The sequence below is a fragment of the Molossus molossus genome, unplaced genomic scaffold (genome assembly GCF_014108415.1).
Source record: "Molossus molossus isolate mMolMol1 unplaced genomic scaffold, mMolMol1.p scaffold_m16_p_2, whole genome shotgun sequence".
Lineage (NCBI taxonomy): Eukaryota > Metazoa > Chordata > Mammalia > Chiroptera > Molossidae > Molossus > Molossus molossus.
The window spans coordinates 10,493,330-10,510,646 of NW_023425355.1; the positions used below are offsets into that span (position 1 = coordinate 10,493,330).

The 17,317-nt window shown below is 38.2% G+C and overlaps 1 pseudogene; it reads left to right on the forward strand.

Annotated features, from left to right (window-relative positions):
- The window catches only part of LOC118636074, a 48,587-nt pseudogene extending 31,521 nt beyond the window's left edge, over positions 1 to 17,066 (forward strand).
- Positions 17,067 to 17,317: the final 251 nt, after the last annotated feature.

A 17,317-nucleotide genomic window follows, 5' to 3' on the forward strand; every position in this document is an offset into this window, starting at 1 on the left:
TTAATGATTAATTCTTCCAATCCATGAACAAGGTATGTGCTTTCACTTTTTTATATCTTCCTCTATTTCTTTTTTCAATGTCCTGTAGTTTTCTGCAAATAGATGCTTTACTTATTTGGTTACATTTATTCCTAGGAATCTTAATTTTTTTGCCACAGTAATAAATGGAATTATATTTTTAGTTTCTCTTTCTGTGAGTTCATCATCGGTGTATAAGAATGCCGACTATTTTCTGATGTTAATTTTGTATTCTGCTACTTTGTCAAATTCATTTATTAAATCTAGTAGACTTTTGATGGAGTCTTTAGGGTTTCTATGTACAAGATCCTGTCATCTGCAAATAATGAGTTTCCTTTCCTTTTCCAATTTGGATCCTTTTTAATTTTTTTTCATGTCTAATTGCTGTGGCTAAGACTTCCAGTACTATGTTAAATAAGAGTGGCAAAAGTGGGCATCCCTGTCGTGTTCCTGTTCTTATGGGAAATGCTTTTAATTTTTGCCCATTGAATGTGATGCTGGTTGTAGGTTTTTTATATATGGCCTTTATTATGTCATTATATGATCCCTCTATTCTCACATTGCTGAGCGTTTTTATCAGAAATGGGTGCTGGATTTTGTCAAATGCTTTTTCAGCATCTGTTGATATCATCATGTGGTTTTTATCTTTCATTTTGTTTATGTTGCATATCACATTTGTTGATTTGTGAATATTTTACCAGCCTGCATCCCTGGGATGAATCCCACTTGGTCATGGTAAATATTTTTTTTATGTATTGCTGGATCTGATTTGCTAATATGTGTTAAGGATTTTGGCATCTATGTTCATCAGGGATATTGGCCTGTAGTTTTCTTTCTTTGTAGTGTCTTTATCTGGTTTTGCAATTAGGATTATGCTGGCCTCATAAAATGAGCTTCAAAGTCTTCCTTCTTCTTGAATTTTTTGGAATAGTTTGAGGAAAATGGGTGTTAGTTGTTCTTTGAATTTTCGGTAAAACTCCCCTGTGAAGCCATCTGCGCCCATTGCCTTTTAATATTAAAATTAAAAGAGAAATAAATAGCTTCCCCAACACTAAAAAGTCAGTGGAGTTTATTATCACAAAACCAGTATTACAATAAATGAGAAAAGGACGTCTTTAAGAATATAAAAAGGAAAAAAAGAGGAATATAGTCACTAAAATAAAATAGAATTAATATATACCTATTGAGCCCTGGCCAGTTTGGCTCGGCGGTTGGAGCATTGGCCTGCGGGCCAGAGTGTCCCAGGTTCGGTTTCCACTAGGGGCATGTACCAAAAATATATATGTCGATCATCACTTAAATGTAAATGAATTAAATGCTCCAATTAAAAGATATAGAGGAGGTGAATGATTAAGAAAACAATACCCGGACTAGGAAAATGGCAGCAGAGTGAATGGAAGCTACAGAGATCATCTCCCAGGACCAAACTGGAATTACAATGAAATTTAAGACAAATCGTCAGGAAAAGGCAACCGAAAAGCAGCTTGGAGGACCACATAACCAGGGACACTGACTCAATCCTGGTAGGCTTGTGAAGATGAGAGAGGGAGCCGGGAGCCCACAGTCCGCAGAGGCCTGGGCTGGGACCTGCGGCGGCCTCGGCTGGGACCTGCGGCCTTGGCTGGGAGCTGTGCCCTCGGCTGGGAGCTGTGGCCTCAGCTGGGAGCTATGCCTTGGCTGGGACCTGCGGTGGCCCCGGCTGGGACATGCAGCCTCAGCTGGGACCTCCGGCCAAGGCTGGGAGCTACAGTCTTAGCAGGGAGCGGCACCCTCCGGGTAAAGTCCCAAGCGGCTCCACAGCACAGAGCCAGGACAGAGGCTAAACTAGCAGCAGCCACTCACCTTGGGCTCCGGCAGAGGGCGGGCAGACTGGACTGGAACTATGTGGGAAAACTCAGGATTTGGAGGGTGCTGAGAGCTTTTGCTGAGTTGCAGCCATGCAGGAATATGGTCATCTTACTCCTTCCCAGGGCCTGGGGAGAGGCAGCGACCCCTCCCTCGGAGATTCAACCCCATTTGATGGCCATTGAAATGCTAATTGAGGCCCATTAACAACGAGCATCTGCCCCACCTTCCCACCCTCCGGAAATCCTCTTACAATGAGCACATGAAGGAGATTTTAATTCAACTCAGAAACCAAGGTTCTTCAGGTGACTGCTACTAAAAGCCCCAGGCAAAAAAGCTAGAGGATAACTACAATTCCCTGGGCTAGCAACTCTAACCAGGAAAGTAAGACTTGACAGTGGTGTTTAAAGTGGGTCCTCCTTGCCTCATCCAAACCCAGGAGAGGGAGCCACAAGGAAACACCCACAAGGAAAATATGGCAGGCTTCAAAGCCCACTGTGATAGCCAAAATGGTGAAACACAGAAACAAAAACCAAATGAAAGAACAAGAGACCTCTAACGAAGATGAGATAAATGAGATGCAGTTAAGCAACTTAACAGAACTAGAATTCAGAGCCATGATCTTGAGGAAGCTCAACAGCATGTGTAAGGACATAAGCACCATGAGTAAAGACATAGAAATGTTGAAAATTAACCAACTGGAAATTAACAACCACCAAAAAGAAATGAAGAATGACATATCAGAAATAAAAAGTACATTGGAAAGTCTAAATAGCAGAGTAGAGGAAGCTGAGGACCGGATCAGTGAATTAGAAGATAGGGTAGAAAAAATCAACCAATCAGAAAACCAAAAGAAAAAAAAATTAAAAAACAGGAAGACAGCTTAAGAGAACTGTGGGACAACTGGAAACATAATGACATTCACATCATAGGAGTCCCCGAAGAACAAGAAAATGAGCAAGGGTTAGAGAATATATTTGAAGAAATAGTGACAGAAAACTTCCCTAATTTGGTAAAGGAAGAGGGCATTCAAGTTCAAGAAGCACAGAGAGCCCCAAGTAAGAAGAACCCAAACAGGCCCACACCAAGACACATAGTAATCAAACTGCCAAAAATTAAAGACAAAGATAGAATCCTAAAAGCAGCAAGAGATAAGCAACAGGTTACCTACAAAGGAAACCCCATAAGGCTCTCAGCTGACTTCTCGAGAGAAACACGACAGGCCAGAAGGGAATGGCATGAGGTAATCAAGGTCATGAAAAACAAGGATCTGAATCCAAGACTACTCTACCCAGCAAGGCTTTCATTCAAAATAGAAGGTCAAATAAAGAGTTTCCCAAACAAAAAAAAGCTAAGGGAATACATTAGCACCAAACCAGCCCTGCAAGAAATGTTAAAAGGACTGCTGTAATTAGCAGGAGAAATGGGAAGAAAAATAGAACCACACTAAACAAAAATGGCAATAAATAAGTACATATCAATAATCACCTTAAATGTAAATGTATTGAATGCTTTAATAAAAAGACACAGAGTAGCTGATTGGATAAGAAAGCATGACTCATCTATATGTTGTTTCCAAGAGACCCACCTCACAAAAAAGACTCACATAGCTTGAAAGTGAAGCGATGGAAAAAATTCTTCCAAGCAAACGGAAAGAAAAAAAACCTGGGGTAGCAATACTCATATCTGATCAAATAGATTTCAAAAAGAAGGCTATCACTAGAGACAAAGAAGGCCACTACATAATATTGAAAGGATCTATTGAACAGGAAGATATAACCTTGATAAACATATATGCACCCAATATAGAAGCACCAAAATATATTAAAAATCTACTGGATGACTTCAAAGGATAAATCGATAGCAATACAATCATAGCAGGGGATTTCAACACCCTGCTGACATCACTAGATAGATCCTCTACACAAAAAATTAGCAAGGAAACAGAGACTCTAAATGAAGCACTAGACCAAATGGATTTAATAGATATCTACAGAGAATTACACCCCAAAACTATAGAATTCACATTCCTCTCAAGTGCACATGGGACATTCTCAAAGATAGACCACATGTTAGGACACAAACTAAGTCTCTACAACTTCAAGAAGACTGAAATCATATCAAGCATCTTCTCAGATCACAATGGAATGAAACTAGAAATCAATTGCAGGAAGAACATACAAAGACATTTGAACACATGGAAGCTAAATAGCATGTTATTAAACAATGAATGGGTTACTGAGGAGATCAAGGAAGAAATTAAAAACTTCCTGGGAACCAATGAAAATGAAGACACAACAACACAAAATCTATGGGATGCAGCGAAAGCAGTTGTAGCACTAGAGGGATACCTCAAAAAACAAGAAAAATCTCTAATAGACTATCTAACCTCACAACTTAAAGAACTAGAGAGCAAACAAAACCCCAGAGCAAGTAGAAGGAAGGAAATAGTAAACATCAGAGAGAAATAAACAACATAGAGTCCAAAAAAAAAAAAAAAAAATTCAAAGGATCAATGAAACAAAGAGCTAATTTTTTGAAAAGATAAACAAGATTGATGAACCCTTAGCATAACTCACCAAGACACAAAGAGAGAGAACCCAAATACACAAACTCAGAAATGAAAGAGGAGAAGTAACAACTGACACCACAGAAATACAAAAGACCGTTAACAACTACTATGAACAATTATATGGCAACAAATTCGACAATCGAAGCGAAATGGACAAATTTATAGAAACACATAGTCTCCCAAAACTGGACTAGGAAGAGAGAGAAAATTTGAACAGACCAATAACAACAGAAGAAATTGAAAAGGTAATCAAGAATCTCCTAGCAAACAAAAGCCCAGGCCTAGATGTCTTCACAGGGGAGTTTTACCAAACATTCAAAGAAGAACTAACATTCATTCTCCTCAAACTATTTCAAAAAATTCAAGAAGAGGGAAGACTTCCAAACTTGTTTTATGAAGCCAGCATAATTCTAATTCCAAAACCAGAAAAAGATACTACAAAGAAAGAAAACTACAGGCCAATATCCCTGATGAACATAGATGCCAAAATCCTGACCAAAATACTAGTGAATCGGATCCAGCAATACATCAAAAAAATGATTCACCATGACCAAGTGGGATTCATCCCTGGGATGCAAGGCTGGTACAATATTCGCAAATCAATATACGTGATACACCACATAATAAAATGAAGAATAAAAACCACATGTACATATCAATAGATGCCGAAAAAGCCTTTGACAAAATACACCATTCATTTCTGATAAAAACACTCAGCAATGTGGGAATAGAGCGATAACATCTTGACATAATAAAGGCCATATATGAAAGACCTACAGCCAACATCATACTCAATGGGCAAAAATTAAAGCATTTCCCTTAAGAACAGGAACAAGGCAAGGATGCCCACTTTTCCCAGTTTTATTTAACATAGTACTGGAAGTCTTAGCCACAGCAATCAGACTGGAAGAAAAAATAAAAGGGATCCAAATTGGAAAGGAGGAAGTGAAACTGTCATTATTCGCAGATGACATGATAGTATATGTAGAAAACGCCAAAGACTCCATCAAAAATTTACTAGACTTAATAAATGAATTTGGCAAATAGTAGGATACAAAATTAACATCAATTAATTGATGGTGTGCTTATACACCAATGATGAACTCACAGAAAGAGAAACTAAGGAAACAATCCCATTTACCATTGTGGCAAAAAAATTAAGATACCTAGGAATAAACTTAGCCAAAGAAATAAAGGACCTATTTGCAGAAAACTACAGGTCATTGAAAAAAGAAATAGAGGAAGATATAAAAAAGTGGAAACACATACCTTGTTCATGGTTTGGAAAAATTAACATTATTAAAATGTCCATACTACCCAAAGCAATCTATAGATTTAATGCAATCCACATCAAAATACCAAAGGCATACTTCACAGAATTAGAACAAATACTTCAAAAGTTCCTATGAACCCAAAAAAGACCTCAAATAGCCACAGCAATCTTGAAAAAGAAGAACAAAGTTGGAGGGATCACATTACCAGATTTCAGGTTATACTAGAAAGCCACTGTAATCAAAACAGCCTGGTACTGGCACAAGAACAGGCATATACACCAGTGGAACAGAACAGAGAACCAGGAAATGGACCCAAGGCAATATGCTCAATTAATATTTGACAAAGGTGGCAAAAGCATACAGTGGAGTAAGGACAGCCTCTTTAATATATGGGGTTGGAAAAATTGGACAGGTACATGCAAAAAAATGAAACTAGACCATCATCTTACACCCTACACAAGAATAAACTCAAAATGAATAAAAGACTCAAATGTAACTCATGAATCCATAAAAATCCTAGAAGAAACTGTAGGCAACAAAATTTCAGACATCATACACAGCAGAATTTTCACTGATACATCACCTAAGGCAATATTTATTTATTTATTTATTTAATCCTCACCCGAGGACATTTTTCCATTTTTTGTTCAGGTAGAGTGGGAGGGAGAGAGAGGAACAGAGAGAGAGAGAGAAACATCGATGTGAAAGGAACACATCAAGTGGCTGCCACCCGCACAACCGACCAGGGCCGGGGACAAACTGCAACCAAGGTACTCGCCCTTAGCGGGAACCGAACCCGGGTCTCTCAGGACCGCAGGCTAACGCTCTAACCGCTGAGCAAAACCGGCCAGGGCTGTTTTTTTTTTTTTTTTATCCTCATCCGAGGACATTTTTCCATTTTTCTTGTTCAGATAGAGTGGGAGGGGGAGAGAGAGAGACATCGACGTGAAAGGGACACATCGATTGGTTGCCACCCACACGACCCAACCAGGGCTGGGGACAAACTGCAACCAAGGTACGTGCCCTTAGCGGGAACTGAACCCAGGTCTCTCTGGACTGCAGGCCGACGCTCTAACCGCTGAACCAAACTGGCCAGGGCGACATCACCTAAGGCAATAGAAACAAAGAAGAAAATGAACACATGGGACTACATCAAACTCAAAAGCTTCTGCACAGCGAAAGATACAATCATCAAAATGGAAAGGCTATCCACTGTATGGGAGAGCATAATTGCCAATGATACATCAGATAAGGGGTTAATTTCCAATATATTTGGAGTGCTCATACAACTTAACAAAAGGAAGACAAAGAATCCAATTAAAAAATGGGCAGAGGAACTAAATAGACACCTCTCCAAACAGGACATACAAATGGCCAAGAGACATATGAAGAAATGCTCAACATCACTAATCATCAGAGAGATGCAAATTAAAACAACAATGAGGTATCACCTCACACCTGTCAGAATGGCCTCCATCAACAAATCATCACACAACAAGTGTTGGTGAGGGTATGGAGAAAAGGGGACTCTAGTACACTGCTGCTGGGAATGCAGACAGGTGCAGCCACTATGGAAAACAATATGTTGTTACCTCAAAAAATTAAAAATTAAACTTCCTATTGACCCAGTGATCCCACTTCTAGGAATATACCTTAAGAAGCCTGAAACACCCATCAGAAACAATATATGTACCCCCGTGTTTGTAGCAGCACTATTTACAATAGCTAAGATCTGGAAACAGCCCAAGTGTCCATCAGTAGACAAATGGATAAAAAAAAGCAGTGGTACGTATACATAATGGAGTACTATGCAGCTGTAAGAAAGAAAGGTCTCTTATCGTTTGGGACTACATGGAGGGATCTGGAAAGTATTATCCTAAGCAAAACAAGCCAAACAGAGAAAGACAAGTATCATATGATCTCACTTATTTGTGGAATATAATGAACATAACAGTCTGAGGAATGGGGTAGTCCTAGAGACATTGAAGTGGGGTACAGAGTGACAATCCCAAGAAGGGGGGGAGATAAACCACAGAACTTATATGCATGTATGCACGAACAAAGGACATGGACAACAAAGCTGGGTACAGGGCACAGAGGGAGGGGAGGGAAATCAGTGGGGGGAAAAGGAGAAACATCTGTAACAAAAATAAATAAATTAATTAGTAAAAAAAAAAAAAAAAGGAAAGAAAACAATACCCGGCCTGGCTGGTTTGGCTCAGCGATTAGAGCGTCAGTCCATGGACCTGAGAGTTCCGTGTTTGGTTCCCGCTAAGGGCACGTACCTTGATTGCAGTTTGTCCCCAGCCTTAGTTGGGGTCGTGTTGGTGGTGACCACTCGATATGTCTCTCACACATTGATGTTTCTCTCTCTCTTCCTCTCTCTCTCTCTCCCTCCCTTCTATCTGAAGAGAAATTCAAAAATGTCCTCAGGTGAGGATAAAGAAAAAAAGAAAGGGAAACAAGACCTATATGCTGTCTACATGAGACCCATCCCAGAACAAAATACACACAAAGATTGAAAGTGAAAAGATGAGAAAAATATTTTATGCAAAGAGAAATGAAAAAAAGAAACCTAATATCAGACAAAGTAGACATTCAAACAAAGGCTATATTGAGAAACAATTATGCACACTACATAATGGTTAAAGGACCATTCCAACAAAAGAACATAACCCTTGTAAACATTTATGCACCTAACATAGGAGCACCTAAATATATGAAACAACTAGGCGTGGGAAACCTTTTTTCTGTCAGTGGTCATTTGGATATTTATAACATCATATGTGGGCCATACAAATTTATCAACTTAAAAATTAGCCTGCTATATTTGGTGAGGCATGTAATGTTAACTGGTATTGATTTTGCAGGCCTTATATGGCTCATGAGCTGGATATTCTCCACCCCTGTATAGACATAAAGGGAAAGATCAACAGTAATAGAGTCATAGTAAGAGATTTTAATACCTCACTAACATTAATGGATAGATTTTCCAGACTAATAATCAACAAACAAGGAAACAACAGCCTTAAAGGACATACTATTTCAGATGGATTTAATTGAGATTTACAGAGCATTTCATTCTAAAGTAGCAGAATATACATTCTTTTCAAGGACACGTGGGGTATTTTCTAGGATAGACAATATATTAGGACAAAAACCAGTCTTATAAGTTTATAAAGATTGATGTCATATCAAGCATCTTCATTACCCACAATGGTATGAAACTAGAAATCAATGAAAAGAAATAAACTATAAAACACACAAACCACTGGAGGCTAAATAATATGAATAACATGTTACTAGACAATGAATGGGCTAATGATGCAATCAAGAAAGAGAACAAAAGATTGATGTCATATCAAGCATCTTTATTACCCACAATGGTATGAAACTAGAAATCAATGAAAAGAAATAAACTATAAAACACACAAACCACTGGAAGCTAAATAACATGAATAACATGTTACTAGACAATGAATGGGTTAATAATGCAATCAAGAAAGAGAACAAACTTTGAGACAAATGAAAATGAAACCACAATAGCCCAAACTATAAGATACAGCAAATGTAGTCTTAAGTAGGAAATTCATAGCATCACATACCTACCTCAAAAAACAAGAAATGGACATAGACAAATGGACATAGGTGAAGTCCTGGGACATGGGTGAAAGAGGGATGGAGGAAGTCATGGGGAAAAAAGAGGAGACATCTTTTATACTTTCAGCAATAAAAAAAAAAATCTCAAATAGACAATCAAATTGTAAACTTAAACAAACTAGAAAAAAAAAAACAAAAAAAAAAAAACAAGCAAAACCAAAGAGAGTAAAAGAAAGGAAATAATAAAGATCAGAGAAGAAATTTTAAAAAAGTAAAAAAAAATGCAGAAAGCTTTTGAAATCTTGCTTCCAGGGGTATGTCATCCATGTTACTCAAATAAAATCTTATAAAAGTCAAACAAACAAACAAAAAAATACAATCGATGAGCCCTGGCTGGTTTGGCTCAGTGGGTAGAGCATCAGCCTGCAGTCCAGAGAGACCCGGGTTTGGTTCCCGCTAAGGGTGCATACCTTGGTTGCAGTTTGTCCCCGGCCCTGGTTGGTCGTGCAGGTGGCAGCCACTCAGTGTGTCCGTTTCACATCAATGTTTCTCTCCCTCTTCCTCCCTCTCTCTCCCACTCTATCTGAACAAAAAATGGAAAAATGTCCTCGGGTGAGGATAAAAAAAAAAATAGAATCGATGAAACCAAGAGCTGGTTCTTTGAAAAAATAAACGAAATTGCTAAACCTTTTACCAGACTCTTCAGGAGAGAGAGAGAGAGAGAGAGAGAGAGAGAGAGAGAGAGAGAGAGAGAGAGAGAGAGAAGACCCAATTAAATAAAATCAGAATTAAAAGTGGAGAAGTAACAACTCACACCATAGTAATACAAAGCATTATATGAAAATATTACAAACAACTATAGGCTAATAAATTGGACAATCTGGTAAACATTGATGAATTTCTAGAAACATACAATCTCCCAAAATTGAATCAAGAAAAAAACAGAAAGTCTGAACAGGCTGATTATCACTAATGAAATTGAAATTGTAATTTAAAAACTTCTAACAAACAAAAGTCCTGCACCAGTTTGCTTCACAGGGGAATTTTACCAAACCTTCAAAGAAAAACTAACACCTATCCCTCTCAAAATATTTTTAAAAATTCAAGGAAGGGGAAGGCTCCCAAGGTCTTTTATGAAGCTAGCATTATCTTAATTCCAAAGACACGATGAAGAAGAAAATTATAGGCAAAGATCCCTGATGAACATAGGAGCAAAAATACTGAACAAAATATTTTCAAGCCAAATCCAGCATTACATTAAAAATATCATATCCATGACCAAATGAGATTTATTTCTGAAATGCAAGGTTAGTTCAATATCGGCGAGTCAATTAATATGATAAAGTACTTAAGCAAAATTAATAATGAAAATCATATAATTATATCAATAGATGCAGAACAAAGCATTTGACACAATCCAGCACACAGTTATAATAAAAACTAAGTAGTGAGAACAGAGGGAACTTATCTGAACATAATAAAGGTCATATGTGGCAAACCCACACCTAATATCATACTCAATGGGAAAAAATTAAAAGCATTTTTTTTAAGATCAGGAAGTAAAACTGTCATTATTTGCAGATGATATGATATGGTATATATAGAAACCTAAAGATTCCACACACACACACACACACACACACACACACACAAACATTAGAACTGATAAATAAATTCAGTAAAGTAGCAGTATACAAAATAAATGTCCAAAAATCAGCTGCATTTCCATACACCAATAATGAACTGTCAGAAAGAGAAACTAAGAAAACAATACCACTTATAATTGAATCAATAAAAGAGGGGGGCCCTGGCCAGTTTGGCTCAGCAGTTAGAGCTTTGGCCTATGGATCAGAGAGTCCTGGGTTTGGTTCCCACTAGGGGCACGTACCAAAATTAATTAATTAATTAATGAAGTTTTAAAAAGAGGAGGGAGCCCTGGCCGGTTTGGCTCAGCAATTGGAGCGTTGGCCTCTGGACCAAAGAGTCCTAGGTTTGGTTCCCTCTAGGGGCATGCACCAAAAAAAAAAAAAAAAAAAAAAAAGAAGAGGGGAATGGGGAAAATTTGTAATAGTGTCAACAATAAAAAATAAATAAAATACATAGAAATAAAGTTAAGCTGAAAGGCAAAAGACCTGTACTCAGAAGATTATAAAACACTGAAAAAAGAAATTAAAGAGGATACAAATAAATGGAAGCATATACCATGTTCATCGATAGGAAGAATTAACACTATTAAAATGTCCACAGTACCCAAACTAATCTATAGATTCAATGCAATTCCTATCAGAATACCAATGGAGTATTTTACAGATCTAGAACAAGTATTCCAAAAATTTATATGGAATCCCAAAAAACCCTAAATAGCCTCCACAATCTTGAGAAAGAAGAACAAAGTTGGAGGAATAATGCTCTTTGATTCCAAACTATATTAAAAGACCGTAGTAATCAGAACAGCATGGTCCTGGCATAAGAAATAGACATATAAATCAATGGAACACAATTGACAATCCAGAAGTAAACCCATGCAGAGATGGTCAATTAATATTTGACAAAGGAGGCAAAAACATACAGTGGAGTAAAGAAAATCTATTCAATAAATTATGTCAGAAAATTGGACAGATACATGCAAAAAAAAAAAAAATCACCAAACCACCTTCTTACACCATATAAAATAATAAACTCAAAATGGATGAAAGAAAAATGTGAGACTCAAAACCATAAAATTTCCAGAAGAAAACATAGGCAGTAAAATCTCAGATATTTTTTTTTTACTAATATTATTTTCTGATATATCTCCTCAGCAAGGAAAACAAAAGAAAAAATAAACAAATGGGACTCCATCAAACTAAAAAAATTTTGTCACATCAAAAAATTAAAATAGACTTCTGGTCAAGATGGCGGCATAGGTAAACAAGGTATCACGTCCTCCCACAACCACATCAAAGTTAAAACTAAACTATAGAACAACCATCATTCAAAACCATCCGAAATCAAGCTGAATGGAAGTCCTACAACTACGGAATTAAAGCAGCCACATCAGACTGGTAAGAGGGGCAGAAGCACAACCGGCTGGTCCCACACCCATGTGTGGCAGATAATAATCAGGAAACCTCGGCTGGGAGGGTCCTCCCTGAGGACTGAGGGGTCCCCGTCCCACACCAGGCGCCCTGCTCAGGAAGAGCCAGAAAGAGAAGTCCCCATAACTTCTGGCTGGAAAAACCAGCGGGAACTGAGGCTCAGAGGGGCTGACACGGCTGGAGCCCCAGGCAGCTCTTCTTAAAGGGCCTGCACACGGACTTGTCGGGCTCACTCCCTCTAAGCTTGAAGGGGAGGCCGCTTGAGGGGCACCAGAGACATACAGGGAAGAACTGAGCTGTTTGGCACTGGAGCGAGGGCTGGAGAGGGGGCTTTCTCCAGGACAAATGTGCTGCCAGAGGCCTTTGTTCCTTTAGTGAGCCCTTCCCTGGGGCGGCAGACAGCCGTCTTATCTGGGACTCCAGCAACCTGGCCACACTGGTAGCCCCGCCCTGGTGATTCCCTGAGGCCCTGCCCCACCCACCTTTCAGGCCCACCCAAGCTATTGCCAGTTGCTTAACCATAGGATTGGCCTGTCTTGGATCCTGCTTCAGGTTTTCCTAAATTCTTTCAAATAAGCAGCATCTGGTCTCAGATAGCCCCATACCTCTTCTTAAGTAATACACAGAAACAAACATAGGGAGGCAGCCAAAATGAGGAGACAAAGAAACTGTTCCCAAATGAAAGAATAGAACAAAACCCCAAGAAAAGAATTAAGCGAAATGGAGATAAGCAACCTCACAGATGCTGAGTTCAAAATACTGCTTATAAGGATGCTCAATGAACTTAATGAGTGCCTCAAGAGCATAAAAGAGAACCAGTCAGAAATGAAGGAGGCACTAACTGAACTAAAGAATAATTTACACAGATTCAATAGTAGAGTACGTAAATCCAAGAAGCAAACCATTGATTTGGAATATAAGGAAGCAAAAAACACCCAATCAGAACAACGAAAAGGAAAAAGAAGCCAAAAAAATGAGAATAGTGTAAGGAGCCTCTGGGACAACTTCAAGCATGCCAACATTCGCATCTTGGGGGTGCCAGGAGGAGAAGAGAGAGAACAATAAATTGAAAACCTGTTTGAAACAATAATGACAAAAAACTTCCTTAACTTGGTGAAGGAAACAGACATACAATCCAGGAAGCACAGAGAGTCCCAAACGAAATGAACCCCAAGAGTCCCACATCAAAACACATCATCAAAATGCAAAAGGTTCAAGACAAAGAGAGAATCTTTTTTTGTTGTTGTTCAGGTAGAGTGGGAGGGAGAGAGAGGAACAGAGAGAGAGAGAGAAACATCGATGTGAAAGGAACACATCGAGTGGCTGCCACCCGCACAACCAACCAGGGCCGGGGACAAACTGCAACCGAGGCACGCGCCCTTAGCGGGAACCGAACCCGGGTCTCTCAGGACCGCAGGCCGACGCTCTAACCGCTGAACCAAACCGGCCAGGGCCAAAGAGAGAATCTTAAAAGCAGCAAGAGAAAAGCAGTTAGTTACCTACAAGGGAGCTCCCATAAGACTGTCAGCTGATTTCTCAAAACAAACTTTGCAGGCCAGAAGGGAGTGGCAAGAAATATTCAGAGTGATGAAAAGCAAGAACCTTCAACCAAGATTACTCTATTCTGCAAAGTTGTCATTTAGAACCCATGGCCATATAAAGACAAGAAAAAGTTAAAGGAGCTCATCACCACCAAACCATTATTATATGAAATGATGAAAGGTCTTTTTGAAAAGATAAAATATATGAACAAACAAAATGGCAATGAATACATATCTATCGGCAATGGAATCTACAAAGAAAATGAACAGGCAGAACAGAAACATTTTCATAGATACAGAGAACATTTTTTTAGTTGCCAGTTGGGAGGGGGGTTTGGGGAATGGGTGAAAAAGGGGAAGAGATTAAGAAGTACAAATTCATTGCTAGACTGACAAACCTCAAGGAGAAGGGGGTTAGGGGGTGGGAAAAAATAAACGCAAGAACTTATATGCATAACCAATGGACACAGACAATAGTGTGGGAAAAGCCGGGAGGGGGGCAGGAATGGGGAGGAGGGGATCAATGGGGGAAAAATGAGGAACATCTGTAATACATTCAACAATAAAGATTTTTTAAAAAATTAAAATAAAAATACCATCAACAAATGAAATGAAAACCCACTGAATGGGAGGACATATTTTACATTGAATCTGCTAAGACGTTAATACCCAAAATTTATAAAGAACACATAGGACTCAACACCAAAAAAATCAAACAATCCAATTTAAAAATGGGCAAATGACCTGCATAGACACTTCTCCAAAGAGGACATACAGATGGCTAATAGAAATATGTAAAGATGACCAATGTCACTAATTGTCAGAAAAATGCAAATTAAAATCACAATGAGCTATCACCTCTACCTGTCAGAATGGCTATCATCAATAAATCAACAAATACCAAATACTGGTGAGGATATGGAGAAAAGGGAACTCTTGTGCACTGTTGGTGAGAATGCAGATTTGTGCAGCTACTATGGAAAACAGTATGGAAGTTCCTCAAAAATTAAAAATGGAACTGCCTTATAATCCAACAATTACTCTTTTGTGTATATATTTGAAGAAACCCAAAACACTAATTCAAAATAATATATGCACCCCTATTTTTATTACAGTGTTACTTTCAAATAGTGGAAACAACCTAAGTGCCCATCAATAGATGAGTGTATAAAAAGGCTGTGGTACATATGTACAATGGAATATTCCTCGGCCATAAAAAGGAATAAAATCTTAATATTTGTGACAGCACAGATGGACCTAGAAGGTACTAAACGAAGTGAAATAAGTCAGTTAGAGAAAGAGAAATACCATATGATTTTACATATACATGGAATCTAAACAATTAAAATGAACGAACAAAACAAAGACAGATTAATAAATACAGAGAACAGACTGATGGTTAGCAAAGGGGAGGGACTTGGGGGACTGGGTGAAAAAGGTGAAGGGATTGAGAACTACAATTGGTAGTTACAAACTATTTATGGGGATGTAAAGTACAGCATAGGAAATATGGTCAATAATATTGTAATAACTATAAATAGTGCTAGGTGGGTACTGGAAAAATTGAAGGAAACACTTTGTAAAGTATATTATTATCTAACCACTATGCTGTACACCTGAAACTAATACAAAATTATATTATGAACTGTAAACTGTAATTAATAAAAATAAAAATTTTAAAAAAGAAATTATTTAGAACTTATTGTGGAACTTTTTTGGAAAAAAAATACAACTGACACACAAACAGCCCAGATTCTTATGGATAATGGCCATTATGCCTTGAAAAAATTAAAAAGTGCTGGAATATTTGGCTTTTAGACAGATAAAAAACAATCTGAATGGTTTGTTTTCTGCTTTGCTGGTCTATCTGGAGTTGATAAAAACAAGTGTGGGAAGATCAAGGGCCAAGACTCTACGTCAAGAGATCTCCAGGAATGCACTTGGAGGAGTGCATGATCAGTCTGACATTGAAAGACACAGGTATACCTATGTTGGAAGTATGCCTGTTCATTTAATCAATGGTTTGAAGACTGTTGAAGTTAAGAATACAGTGTCCCTATTTAATGAGGTTGAAAAACTCAGAAAAAGTTTACAAGTTGTTTTTGCAGCAGCTCTGTTTGAGATATTAGATCCTGATCAAAACCATAACTTCACAATCAGTATATAAATGTGGCCTTTGACCTTTTGCAAGCTCTTCTTATAGCTACTGCTTATAGCATTGCTACTATTCCATCTGTCTTGGTGGACAGAATGGATATCACTCAGGTGCTGGGGTACACATAAGAGAAGATATATTGACGACAAGCACTTGATTCCAAAACACCTGGAACAACATTGCCTGACTCCCCAGCAGATTCAGATCCCTCAGGTTAATACTCTTGACATCATCAGCAGGAATACTAGAGATGCAGGTGTTCCTTCTATGGAAAGGGAGTTGGGGCCAATTGTCAAGCTGTTGCTGACTTGGCCCTCCCACATGACATGCAATTTTGCTTAATTTCTATGCACTGAAAGACATCCTTTTCCCCCAGATGAATAAAATGAGTATTTGATTCAACCAGAAGTGGCAATAGTTTTGGCTTGGACTCTCTTAGGTAGAGAAATCATGATTGTGGAATCAAGTGGAATGGATGGTGAAGATCATTTAACTTTGGGCAGCTAGGGAATGTTAAGAAATTGTCTGCCCATTTCACTATTAGCTGGCTCTTCAGAAATGCAGAGAAATATTATCTGAGTAAAGTTTCTGGAAATATATATCTTCTTAACCACACAGACATCAATTTGCTCTTCCTAGCAGGAGCTGTCACAAAAGATGGGCCATCTGCTGGACTTACCATAGTCCTGTGCCTCTCTTTACTTTTAGTGGGCAGCTGGTATGTTCAGATGTAGCATTGACTGGAGAAATCACATTGCAAGGCCTTTTTCTTCCAGTGGGAAAAAGTAAATAAAAGTGTTGAGAACACACAGAAGAGAAGTAAAATGAATCATTATTCCTCAGACCAATTGTAAAGACCTTGAGGAAATTTCTGGCAATATATGACAAGATTTAACTTTTGTCACAGCAAACTGCCAGGATGAAGAGAAGGCAGCATTTGATGGCAATTTTACTTTCAAGACCAGATTGTGTCTCTTAAAATAGCAGTGTAAGCCCAAATCTCAATTCCTAAGAATTTTAAGTTACAAAGTGCCAAAATGGTACTGACAAGGTTGATTTTATTTGCATTAGTCAGGGTAAGTAAAATGTCTATAATTTATGAATAATCACAACAGTAATGAGGCTCATTCAAGTACTGTTAGTATTTATTACAGAAATGTTAATTTAATATATTGGTACAAACTGAAAAAAATCTCAATTATCCAGCCATGTTTTTGAGTTTTTTATTTTGTAAA